This window comes from Salvelinus alpinus, chromosome 14 (assembly GCF_045679555.1).
Source record: "Salvelinus alpinus chromosome 14, SLU_Salpinus.1, whole genome shotgun sequence".
NCBI lineage: Eukaryota > Metazoa > Chordata > Actinopteri > Salmoniformes > Salmonidae > Salvelinus > Salvelinus alpinus.
The window spans coordinates 29,748,823-29,762,041 of record NC_092099.1 but is presented as its reverse complement, the minus strand read 5'-3'; the positions used below and the strand labels follow the sequence as shown (position 1 = coordinate 29,762,041).

At 43.5% G+C, this 13,219-nt stretch overlaps 1 protein-coding gene across 1 annotated transcript in view; it reads left to right on the top strand.

Moving 5' to 3' along the window:
- Positions 1-2,228: 2,228 nt before the first annotated feature.
- The window catches only part of LOC139538730 (B-cell CLL/lymphoma 9 protein-like), a 64,538-nt gene continuing 53,547 nt past the window's right edge, over positions 2,229-13,219 (top strand). The window contains exon 1 of the mRNA XM_071341120.1: positions 2,229-2,270. The gene's annotated coding sequence lies outside the window, so the exon portion shown is untranslated. The remainder of the gene's footprint in view (positions 2,271-13,219) is intronic.

Below are 13,219 nucleotides of genomic sequence, written 5' to 3'. Positions count from 1 at the left end.
CTCTGAATTACTCACTGAGGTGATTATGGCAGTATTTCTGTTACTTGTTCTTTGTCTGATTTCTACTATCTGTGGAAATGGTACCGACATTTTATACTATCTGATTTCTACTGTACATATCATCTTTACAGTATGGTAAAAAGTGGTTTTACTCTTTGTTTTAGGGGAATATCACCATGGCGATGTTGACCATCCTTCTGTCCTCAGTGCTGCATTTGCTCTGGGCGAGGCATGTAGTAGAGACTCCACCTCACACGTATTCCTCATACATTCATTCATCTTAGTTGCTGTACACTGTAAGACTTCAGTAAAACACCTTAGAATGCACAGTAAAATACCTTAAATGTATTTTACAGAATGAATGATGTAGATTACACTGCATTATCGGTAAAATGCAGAAATTACTGTTATTAACTGTACTTGGAAGCCTCCAATAAAAATTACTCTAACATGCTATATTTCTTTACAGTAATAGCAGATTAAAATGTTCAGTTTCAAACGCCAATCTCATGCTGTCGGGTGAGATACAGAATATTTCCGTTTTTTTTAAATAATTTTGAAAAATCACCCAAATAGTAAGTGTTGTAATGATTAGGCTTCGCTGTACCCCAGCCTCTGGGTGCCATAGTAAAGAAACGGAATGCAGATTTGTGACTGTTTACGTTTGCAATGGCTTGTTTTCACAGAGAAAACGGCTTGTTTCTAGGCCAAACAGTTCAAAAGTCTAAGTGGTCTAAGGCACTGCATCTCAGTGCAAGAGGTGTCACTACAGTCCCTGGTTCGAATCCAGGCTGTATCACATCCGGCTGTGATTGGGAGTCCAATAGGGCGGCACACAATTGGCCCAGCGTCGTCCAGGTTTGGCCAGGGTAGGCCATCATTGTAAATAAGAATTTGTTCTTAACTGACTTGCCTAGTTATAAAAAATATATATATATTACCTGTGTTAGTTTTATTGTATTATACTATAAAAACAACAGCAATGTACCATATTATTTACAATAAATTGCCATCAATCGCAATGCACTCCGGGTGATTTTTAGGCATAACTGGTACATGATACCATACATTCCAATGGTTAGTTTAACAGTACCTTACTTTAAAGAAGTACTGTATTTCAAATGGTAATGTAATTTCACCCCACAGAATATAGTACCCTACTGTATTTTGAGTGCAAAAAAAGTTTTGGACCACTAGTGGGTGCATGGTATTGTTGTTTCTGTCTCATAAACATATTTTGAGGCGTGCCTTGTAAGAGGTTACATTTGTTGCACCTGTGAGTGAGATTGCTGTACCAGTTTAACTGATATGTGTTACTGTAGTAGTTCCCCAACAATTAAATGTGTATAGGGGACAGATTGGAGTGGCAGCAAGCCTCAAACCTTTAATGGTTTAGTATTTGCCATGTCCTTGATCTGTTTTGCCCTGTAGTCACTGCAAGTTTTGAAGCTTTTAAGGCCTCTAGAAGTGCAAGTGATTCATTGTGAACTACCTGTGAAATCGAACCCAGTGTGTTAAGGCATATGATTGTGCAGTAAGTCGGACACCCTGTTGTTTATTATCTATATCAGGGTTTCCCAAACTTGGTTTTGGTATTTTCTCTAGTACTACACAGCTGATTCAAATACTCCAAGCTTGGTGATGAGTTGGTGATTTGAATCAGCTGTGTAGTGCTAGAGCAAAAACCAAAATGTGCACCCAGGAGGGCCCTAGGACCTAGTTTGGGAAACCCTGATCTAGATCAACAACATTGGGAGACATATTGCGACAGCTGATGTACAGTTTTATGTGGATGACACTGTTCTCTATACAAGTGGCAGCAGTTTGACTTTGGTTTTTGAAAAAACTCAAACAGATTTTAACATCTTCAACAGAATCTGTATGATTTGAAGCTTGTTCTGAATTCCCCTAAAACAAAATGCATGGTATGGCACTATAGAGCAAGTCAAAGTGTAGAAATATCTGTGAGTTTGGGTGGATGAGAAGTTGAGCATCACCACCCATGTAGAGGAACTTATCAGGAAATTCAAGCTGCTTATTGGGTTTTATTACCGGCACAAAGCTTGTTTTTCCTTTGCCGCCAGAAAGGAGTTGATTCATTGTACTTTTCTGTCTGTATTGGACTATGGTGATACTGTTTATCAGGGATGCAAACTAGTCACCTTTCGGCGAAAGAGTGCAAAGGCAGTTTGTCAGTTACAGCAGCGTGTCCCCTGGACGATCAAGAAGGGGTAGGTGAGAAGCCTGACCACAAAGACGGGGGTGATAAGGTGATTAAGCGTACTTCATGAGCTGTAACTGAAAAATAACTGTAATTTGGAAAGTTTGAGGTGAGGGAGAAAGTGTGATGGAACAAGTATTGTTAGCATTGTTAAGTATCTTGCTAGCTGGATCGAATTCTCCGTTAGCTAGCCAGAGAAATGTTGAGCAACATTAGCCAACTTAACTGATCAAATAATTGAGTTTATGGCGTGACAATTAGCTGGTTAATAAAGTCAGACTGCTAACATTAGCTAGCTAACGTTACAACATCAGATGAGCTAACCTTAACGTTAGTAACCTAACCAATTCGCTATAGTATTAACTGGTATACGACTCCTTGCCGTTCAAGTTATAACGCGTTAGTTGCTTAAAGGACCCTGCAAATCTGTGTGAAATGTTAACTAGCTAACAAACTAACTACTGTGAACTAATGTTCTCCCTCTACAGTCTGTGGTTAATTTTCAGAATGAGAGAATAAGGTGAAAATGAGGCGTTGCTTGTTAAACAAGTGTAGAGGTGAAAGGAACACCACACACTTTCCCTCTCTCACTTTTTCAATACAGTGGATCTCTGCCTGAAAGAGATCAATTATGCCAGCAAAGGGTATCATGCTCTGCTGGCACATTGTAGAACAGATGTCCACAGGCAGAAAGTGTACAATGTAATAATGTGCAGTGTAGCCCAAAGATATTGCTTTTGTTGTGTTGAACTTGACAGTAACACTTGTGTGAGAGGGGAGATTGTTGAATTTTTTTACTCAGTGAACTTATTTTTGCACACCTGTAGCCTTGCGCGCTTGATCGATGTCGACTATAGTGACCACTATAATAGAGCAAAAATAGAATGCCTGTTTTCGTTCTATTTCTACTTAAGATGTTTTTCTCCCAAGTGTAATATTTAGATGTGTGTGTGGTCACAAGCATTCTATTATAAAGGCTGTCATGGCTAATGTAACGGATGTGAAATGGCTAGCTAGTTAGCGGGTACGCGCTACTAGCATTTCAATCAGTTACGTCACTTGCTCTGAGACTTAAGTAGGGTTTCCCCTTGCTCTGCAAGGCCCGCGGCTTTTGTGGAGCGATGGGTAACGACGCTTCGTGGGTGTCAGTTGTTGATGTGTGCAGAGGGTCCCTGGTTCGCGCCCGTGTCGGGGCGAGGGGACGCCATAAAGTTATACTGTTACACTAACAGCAATGTTAGTGTATTGTATTTTCTCAAGACTTGAGTGTCATTTACAGTAAAGTCTAGGCAACAAATAACTTTGTTTATTTTACATTGTTTTAACTGTGAGTTAGGTTCACATGAACCACTTTTTATTTTACACACAGACTGATCATGTAGATCATATTCCTTGTTGTTTTATTAGTTAACCTGCATTTCCCCCAAGAAGGGATTCTTTTGCATGTTTCAGTGCAAAGAAAGTGTCACCTTTTTGGGCCCCTACCAGTTTGCATCCCTGGTTTATGTGCAAGCCTCAAGCTCTACACTGAAGGATCTTGATTCTGTATCTTGCAGCCTTTGGTTTTGTCACCAATCAGATACATCTATTACTCACCATCTCTAGAGTGCTATCTATTACTCACCATCTCTACAGTGCTGTCTATTACTCACCATCTCTACAGTGCTGTCTACTACTCACCATCTCTAGAGTGCTATCTATTACTCACCATCTCTACAGTGCTGTCTATTACTCACCATCTCTACAGTGCTGTCTATTACTCACCATCTCTACAGTGCTGTCTATTACTCACCATCTCTACAGTGCTGTCTATTACTCACCATCTCTACAGTGCTGTCTATTACTCACCATCTCTACAGTGCTGTCTATTACTCACCATCTCTACAGTGCTGTCTATTACTCACCATCTCTACGGTGATGTCTACTACTCACCATCTCTACGGTGATGTCTACTACTCACCATCTCTACAGTGCTGTCTACTACTCACCATCTCTACGGTGATGTCTACTACTCACCATCTCTACAGTGCTGTCTACTACTCACCATCTCTAGAGTGCTATCTATTACTCACCATCTCTACAGTGCTGTCTATTACTCACCATCTCTACAGTGCTGTCTATTACTCACCATCTCTACAGTGCTGTCTATTACTCACCATCTCTACAGTGCTGTCTATTACTCACCATCTCTACAGTGCTGTCTATTACTCACCATCTCTACGGTGATGTCTACTACTCACCATCTCTACAGTGCTGTCTACTACTCACCATCTCTACAGTGCTGTCTACTACTCACCATCTCTACGGTGATGTCTACTACTCACCATCTCTACAGTGCTGTCTACTACTCACCATCTCTAGAGTGCTATCTATTACTCACCATCTCTACAGTGCTGTCTATTACTCACCATCTCTACAGTGCTGTCTATTACTCACCATCTCTACAGTGCTGTCTATTACTCACCATCTCTACGGTGATGTCTACTACTCACCATCTCTACGGTGCTGTCTACTACTCACCATCTCTACGGTGCTGTCTATTACTCACCATCTCTACGGTGCTGTCTATTACTCACCATCTCTACGGTGCTGTCTATTACTCACCATCTCTACGGTGCTGTCTACTACTCACCATCTCTACGGTGCTGTCTACTACTCACCATCTCTACGGTGATGTCTACTACTCACCATCTCTACAGTGCTGTCTACTACTCACCATCTCTACGGTGATGTCTACTACTCACCATCTCTACAGTGCTGTCTATTACTCACCATCTCTAGAGTGCTATCTATTACTCACCATCTCTACAGTGCTGTCTATTACTCACCATCTCTACAGTGCTGTCTATTACTCACCATCTCTACAGTGCTGTCTATTACTCACCATCTCTACAGTGCTGTCTATTACTCACCATCTCTACAGTGCTGTCTATTACTCACCATCTCTACGGTGATGTCTACTACTCACCATCTCTACAGTGCTGTCTACTACTCACCATCTCTACGGTGATGTCTACTACTCACCATCTCTACAGTGCTGTCTACTACTCACCATCTCTAGAGTGCTATCTATTACTCACCATCTCTACAGTGCTGTCTATTACTCACCATCTCTACAGTGCTGTCTATTACTCACCATCTCTACAGTGCTGTCTATTACTCACCATCTCTACGGTGATGTCTACTACTCACCATCTCTACGGTGCTGTCTACTACTCACCATCTCTACGGTGCTGTCTATTACTCACCATCTCTACGGTGCTGTCTATTACTCACCATCTCTACGGTGCTGTCTATTACTCACCATCTCTACGGTGCTGTCTACTACTCACCATCTCTACGGTGCTGTCTACTACTCACCATCTCTACGGTGCTGTCTATTACTCACCATCTCTACGGTGCTGTCTATTACTCACCATCTCTAAGACGGTGATGTCTACTACTCACCATCTCTACAGTGCTGTCTACTACTCACCATCTCTACGGTGCTGTCTATTACTCACCATCTCTACGGTGCTGTCTATTACTCACCATCTCTACGGTGATGTCTACTCCTCACCATCTCTACGGTGATGTCTACTCCGGTGCTGTCTACTACTCACCATCTCTACGGTGCTGTCTATTACTCACCATCTCTACGGTGCTGTCTACTACTCACCATCTCTACGGTGCTGTCTACTACTCACCATCTCTACGGTGCTGTCTATTACTCACCATCTCTACGGTGCTGTCTATTACTCACCATCTCTAAGACGGTGATGTCTACTACTCACCATCTCTACGGTGCTGTCTACTACTCACCATCTCTACGGTGCTGTCTATTACTCACCATCTCTACGGTGCTGTCTATTACTCACCATCTCTACGGTGCTGTCTATTCATATTGTCTTACATTGTTTAGTTATTTTTTGATCTCAGCCCCGTCCCCACAGAATACCATTTGCCTCTTGCCAGGCCTTCATTGTAAAAACAATAATGACTGCATAAAATAAACAATTCAAATACTGAGCTGTATTGTATGCTAAAAAAATGGGGAGATATACAGTGGGGCAAAAAAGTATTTAGTCAGCCACCAATTGTGCAAGTTCTCCCACTTAAAAAGATGAGAGAGGCCTGTAATTTCCATCATAGGTACACTTCAACTATGACAGACAAAATGAGGGGAAAAAATCCAGAAAATCACATTGTAGGATTTTTAATGAATTTATTTGCAAATTATGGTGGAAAATAAGTATTTGGTCACCTACAAACAAGCAAGATTTCTGGCTCTCACAGACCTGTAACTTCTACGTTAAGAGGCTCCTCTGTCCTCCACTCGTTACCTGTATTAATGGCACCTGTTTGAACTTGTTATCAGTATAAAAGACACCTGTCCACAACCTCAAACAGTCACACTCCAAACTCCACTATGGCCAAGACCAAAGAGCTGTCAAAGGACACCAGAAACAAAGTTGTAGACCTGCACCAGGCTGGGAAGACTTAATCTGCAATAGGTAAGCAGCTTGGTTTGAAGAAATCAACTGTGGGAGCAATTATTAGGAAATGGAAGACATACAAGACCACTGATAATCTCCCTCGATCTGGGGCTCCACGCAAGATCTCACCCCGTGGGGTCAAAATGATCACAAGAACAGTGAGCAAAAATCCCAGAACCACACGGGGGGGCCTAGTGAATGACCTGCAGAGAGCTGGGACCAAAGTAACAAAGCCTACCATCAGCAAGGGCATTGAAGATGAAACGTGGCTGGGTCTTTCAGCATGACAATGATCCCAAACACACCGCCCGGGCAACGAAGCAGTGGCTTCGTAAGAAGCATTTCAAGGTCCTGGAGTGGCCTAGCCAGTCTCCAGATCTCAACCCCATAGAAAATCTTTGGAGGGAGTTGAAAGTCCGTGTTGCCCAGCAACAGCCCCAAAACATCACTGCTCTAGAGGAGATCTGCATGGAGGAATGGGCCAAAATACCAGCAACAGTGTGTGAAAACCTTGTGAAGACTTACAGAAAACGTTTGACCTCTGTCATTGCCAACAAAGGGTATATAACAAAGTATTGAGATAAACTTTTGTTATTGACCAAATACTTATTTTCCACCATAATTTGCAAATAAATTCATTAAAAATCCTACAATGTGATTTTCTGGAATTTTCTTTCTCATTTTGTCTGTCATAGTTGAAGTGTACCTATGATGGAAATTACAGGCCTCTCATCTTTTTAAGTGGGAGAACTTGCACAATTGGTGGCTGACTAAATACTTTTTTGCCCCACTGTATATTATTTTCGACTAATACAATTGCTTCGAGAAAAATACTTTGTTTTCAAGTCATATTTTATTTCACAAAAATGTAGGGGTCAAAATGATTGACACCCCTAAAGATTCTTAAAAATAAAGTAGTCAAAAGTTTAGTATTTGGTCCCATATTCCTAGCACACCACTACAACAAAATCTCTTTCTCTGGGCAACTGTATTTGTATAAAGAATATAATTTCCCATTTTTTTGGAGCATACAATATAGCTCAGTATTGGAATAATACATTTTATACAGTCAATATTGCTCATCTTTATCAAGGGTGTCAATCATTTTGAACCCCAGTGTGTGTGTGTGTGTGTGTGTGTGTGTGTATATATATATGCTCAATTGGAATTGAGATCCGGGCTCTTCGCTGGCCATGGCAGAACACTGACATTCCTGTCTTGCAGGAAATCACGCACAGAACGAGCAGTATGGCTGGTGGCATTGTCATGCTGGAGGGTCATGTCAGGATGAGCCTGCAGGAAGGGTACCACATGAGGGAGGAGGATGTCTTCCTTGTAATGCACAGAGTTGAGATTGCCTGCAATGACAACAAGCTCAGTCCGATGATGCTGTGACACACCGCCCCAGACCATGACGGACCCTCCACCCCTCAAATCGATACCGCTCCAGAGTACAGGCCTCTGTGTAACGCTCATTCCTTCGACGATAAACGCAAATTCGACCATCACTCCTGGTGAGACAAAACCGCGACTCGTCAGTGAAGAGCACTTTTTACCAGTCCTGTCTGGTCCAGCGACGGTGGGTTTGTGCCCATAGGCGACATTGTTGCCGGTGATGTCTGGTGAGGATCTGCCTTACAACAGGCCTATAAGTCCTCAGTCCAGCCTCTCTCAGCCTATTGCGGAAAGTTTGAGCACTGATGAAGGGATTGTACAGATTGTACATACAGACACTGGTTCGTCAGGCTGATTGAGGTAGTATGTACATGTAGATATGGTTAAAGTGACTATGCATATATGATGAACAGAGAGTAGCAGTAGCGTAAAAGAGGGGGTTGGCGGGTGGTCGGTGGGACACAATGCAGATAGCCCGGTTAGCCAATGTGCGGGAGCACTGGTTGGTCAGCCCAATTGAGGTAGTATGTACATGAATGTATAGTTAAAGTTACTATGCATATATGATAAACAGAGAGTAGCAGCAGCGTAAAAAGAGGGGTTGGTTGGGGGGGGAACACAATCCAAATAGTCCAGGTAGCCATTTGATTACCTGTTCAGGAGTCTTATGGATTGGGGGTAAAAACTGTTGAGAAGCCTTTTTGTCCTAGACCTGGCACTCCGGTACCGCTTGCCGTGCGGTAGTAGAGAGAACAGTCTATGGCTGGGATCTTTGACAATTTTTAGGGCCTTCCTCTAACACCGCCTGGTGTAGAAGTCCTGGATGGCAGGCAGCTTAGCCCCAGTGATGTGTACTGGGCCGTACACACTACCCTCTGTAGTGCCTTGCGGTCAGAGGCCGAGCAATTGCCGTACCAGGCAGTGATGCAACCAGTCAGGATGCTCTCGATGTTGCAGCTGTAGGAACTTTTGAGGATCTGAGGACCCATGCCAAATCTTTTTAGTTTCCTTAGGGGTAATAGGCTTTGTCGTGCCCTCTTCACGACTGTCTTGCTGTGTTTGGACCATTCTAGTTTGTTGTTGATGTGGACACCAAGGAACTTGAAGCTCTCAACCTGCTCCACTACAGCCCCGTCGATGAGAATGGGGGCGTGCTCGTCCTCCTTTTCCTGTAGTTCACAATCATCTCTTTAGTCTTGGTTACGTTGAGGGATAGGTTGTTATTCTGGCACCACCCGGCCAGGTCTCTGACCTCCTCCCTATAGGTTGTCTCGTCGTTGTCGGTGATCAGGCCTACCACTGTTGTGTCGTCTGCAAACTTAATGATGGTGTTGGAGTCGTGCCTGGCCATGCAGTCGTGGGTGAACAGGGAGTACAGGAGGGGACTGAGCACGCACCCCTGGTGGGCTCCAGTGTTGAGGATCAGCATGGCAGATGTGTTGCTACCTACCCTCACCACCTGGGGGCGGCCCGTCAGGAAGTCCGGGATCCATTTGCAGAGGGAGGTGTTTAGTCCCAGGATCCTTAGCTTAGTGATGAGCTTTGAGGGTACTATGGTGTTGAATGCTGAGCTGTAGTCAATGAATAGCATTCTCACATAAGTGTTCCTTTTGTCCAGGTGGGAAAGGGCAGTGTGGAGTGCAATAGAGATTGCATCATCTGTGGATCTGTTTGGCCGGTATGCAAATTGGAGTGGGTCTAGGGTTTCTGGGATAATGGGATAATGGTGTTGATGTGAACCATTACCAACCTTTCAAAGCACTTCATGGCTACAGACGTGAGTACTACAGGTCTGTAGTCATTTAGGCAGGTTGCCTTTGTGTTCTTGGGCACAGGGACTATTATGATCTGCTTGAAACATGTTGGTATTACAAACTCAATCAGGGACATGTTGAAAATGTCAGTGAAGACACCTGCCAGTTGGTCAGCACATGCCCGGAACACACGTCTTGGTTATCCGTCTGGCCCCGCAGCCTTGTGTATGTTGACCTGTTTAAAGGTCTTACTCACGTCGACTATGGAGAGCGTGATCACACAGTCGTCCGGGACAGCTGATGCTCTCATGCATGCCTCAGTGTTGCTTGCCTCGAAGCGAGCATAGAAGTGATTTAGCACGTCTGGTAGGCTCGTGTCACTGGGCAGCTCGCGGCTGTGCTTCCCTTTGTAGTCTGTAATAGTTTGCAAGCCCTGCCACATAAGACGAGCATCGGAGCCGGTGTAGTATGATTCAATCTTAGCTCTGTATTGAGGCTTTGCCTGTTTGATGGTTCGTTGCAGGGCTTAGCAGGATTTCTTGTAAACTTCCGGGTCAGAGTCCCGCTCCTTGAAAGCGGCAGCTCTACCCTAAAGCTCAGTGTGAATGTTGCCTGTAATCCATGGCTTCTGTTTGGGGTATGTACGTAGTCACTGTGGGGACGATGTCCTCAATGCACTTATTGATTATGCCGGTGACTGATGTGGTGTACTCCTCAATGCCATCGGAAGAATCCCGGAACATGTTCCAGTCTGTGATAGCAAAACAGTCATGTAGTTTAGCATCTGCTTCATCTGACCACTTTTTTATAGACCGTGTCACTGGTGCTTCCTGCTTTAATTTTTGCTTGTAAGCAGGAATCAGGAGGATAGAGTTTTGGTCGAACTTACCAAATGGAGGGCGAGGGAGAGCTTTGTACGTGTCTGTGTGTGGAGTACAGGTGATCTAGAATTATTTTCCCTCTGGTTGCACATTTAACATGTTGGTGGAAATTTGGTCGAACTGATTTAAGTTTCCCTGCATTTAAGTTTCTGGCCACTAGGAGCTCCGCCTCTGGGTGAGTGGTTTCCTGTTTGCTTATTTCCTTATACAGCTGACTGAGTGCGGACTTAGTGCCAGCATCTGTCTGTGGTGGTAAATAAACAGCCACGAAAAGTATAGCTGAAAACTCTCTATGCAAGTAGTGTGGCCTGCAATTTATCACAATATACTCTACTTCATGCAAGCAAAATCTAGAGACTTCCTTAGATTTTGTGCACCAGCTGTTGTTTACAAATATGCACAGACCGCCCTCCCTCGTCTTACCGGAGTGTGCTGTTCTATCTTGCCGGTGCAGCGTGTATCCCGCTAGCTGAATATCCATGTCGTCATTCAGCCACGATTCCGTGAAAGATGGGATATTACAGTTTTTGATGTCCCGTTGGTAGGATATTCGTGATCGTACCTCGTCTAGTTTATTGTCCAATGATTGCACGCTGGCGAGTAGTATTGACGGTAACGGCAGCTTTCCCACCTGCCTTTTCCGGGTCCTGACCAGGCATCCGGCTCTTTGTCCTCTGTACCTGCGTCGCTTCCTCTTGCAAATAACGGGGATGATGGCCCTGTCAGGTGTTTGAAGAATGTCTTGTGCGTCTTGCTTGTTGAAGAAAAATTATTTGTCTAATCCGAGGTGAGTGATCGCTGTCCTGTTATCCAGAAGCTCTTTTTTTTTGCCGTAAAATACGGTTGCAGAAACATGTACAAAATAAGTTACAAATAACGCGGGGAAAAAATACATAATAGCACAATTGGTTGGGCGCCCGTAAAACTGCTGCCATTTCTTCCGCCACCATTGTGTTCCTGGTGTAACTCGGGCAGTTGTTGTTGCCATTCTGTACCTGTCCCGCAGGTGTGATGTTCGGATATACCGATCCTGTGCAGGTGTTGTTACACATGGTTAGCCACTGCGAGGACGATCAGCTGTCCGTCCTGTCTCCCTGTAGTGCTGTCTTAGGCGTCTCACAGTACGGACATTGCAATTTATTGCCCTGGCCACATCTGCAGTCCTCATGCCTCCTTGCAGCATGCCTAAGGCACGTTCACGCAGATGAGCAGGGACCCTGGGCATCTTTCTTTTGGTGTTTTCAGAGTCAGTAGAAATTTTCATAATAGTGACCAAAATTACCTACAGTCTGTAAGCTGTTAGTGTCTTAACGACCGTTCCACAGGTGCATGTTCATTAATTGTTTGGTTCATTGAACAAGCATGGGAAACAGTGTTTAAACCCTTTACAATGAAGATCTGTGACGTTATTTGGATTTTTACGAATTATCTTTGAAAGACAGGGTCCTGAAAAAGGGATGTTTCTTTTTTTGCTGAGTGTTTATATTTACTTATTTAATATGCTGTAATATTTTAACACATTACCTAGCAGCCAACCTGCTTGCACCAATCCCATGCAATTACAGTAAAATACTTGTAGAATACAAACTCCGCCTCCCCTCAATGAAATTAACTCATTACAATTACAGTAAGAGTATTGGTACCACAAAACTGATTGTTACATGCTGTTCTGTAAATGTACAGCATTATACTGGCAGCAGAGTTGCCAGCATTACTGTAGTTATATACAGCCATGTTGCTGTAATGATTACAGTAGACTAATTTACAGTATAATGTACCATACAGCACTGTTTTTCTTTCTGTAAAACATTTCACAGTATTTAGCGGGCAACTCTGCTGCCAGAAAACATTTTACAGTGTATACTTGGCCATTGGAATCGATTTGGAATGTAGAGATGTGTAGAAATGGGTCAACCCGGATGCTACAAAACACTTTTTGCATTCAAGGTTCCATCTGGAACTGAAAGTGTGGTTTCCCACAAACTAGCAGGAACTGTGGGAAGACGTTGAGGACGAAGGTAGGTCCAGAATAACAACAGTCCCCCGGAGGTGAAGGAGACCTCTCAGATCACGTGGGACAAGTTGAGAAGATCATTAACGAGAACGAACAGTGGAGGGAAAGGCGAATGGTGAGGCAATCGCGCCGTCCCCCAATATGGAGGGGTTCCACACAGTCTGCAAGTCTGACTTTGAAGACGACACCTCTGCCTGGTATATTTAACAGATTTAATTATCATAATTGTTAGCTTCTCTGCTATACTGTTTGGTAACTTTCCACTACTGTGATGACTAAAGCAGCAGTTACCAAACTAGGGAACGCGACCCCATGTGGGTTCGCCTGATATGAAAATGGGGTCGCTGGAGAATTTTCGAAATCCTAAATATATATATATAATATCGTCTTTATATCTCAATCATTGTAATGTGGTTAACCTTAAAAATCTAAATGAAAATTATTCAAATCTAAAAGTTAAAATTCAACCAGAGAGCGCT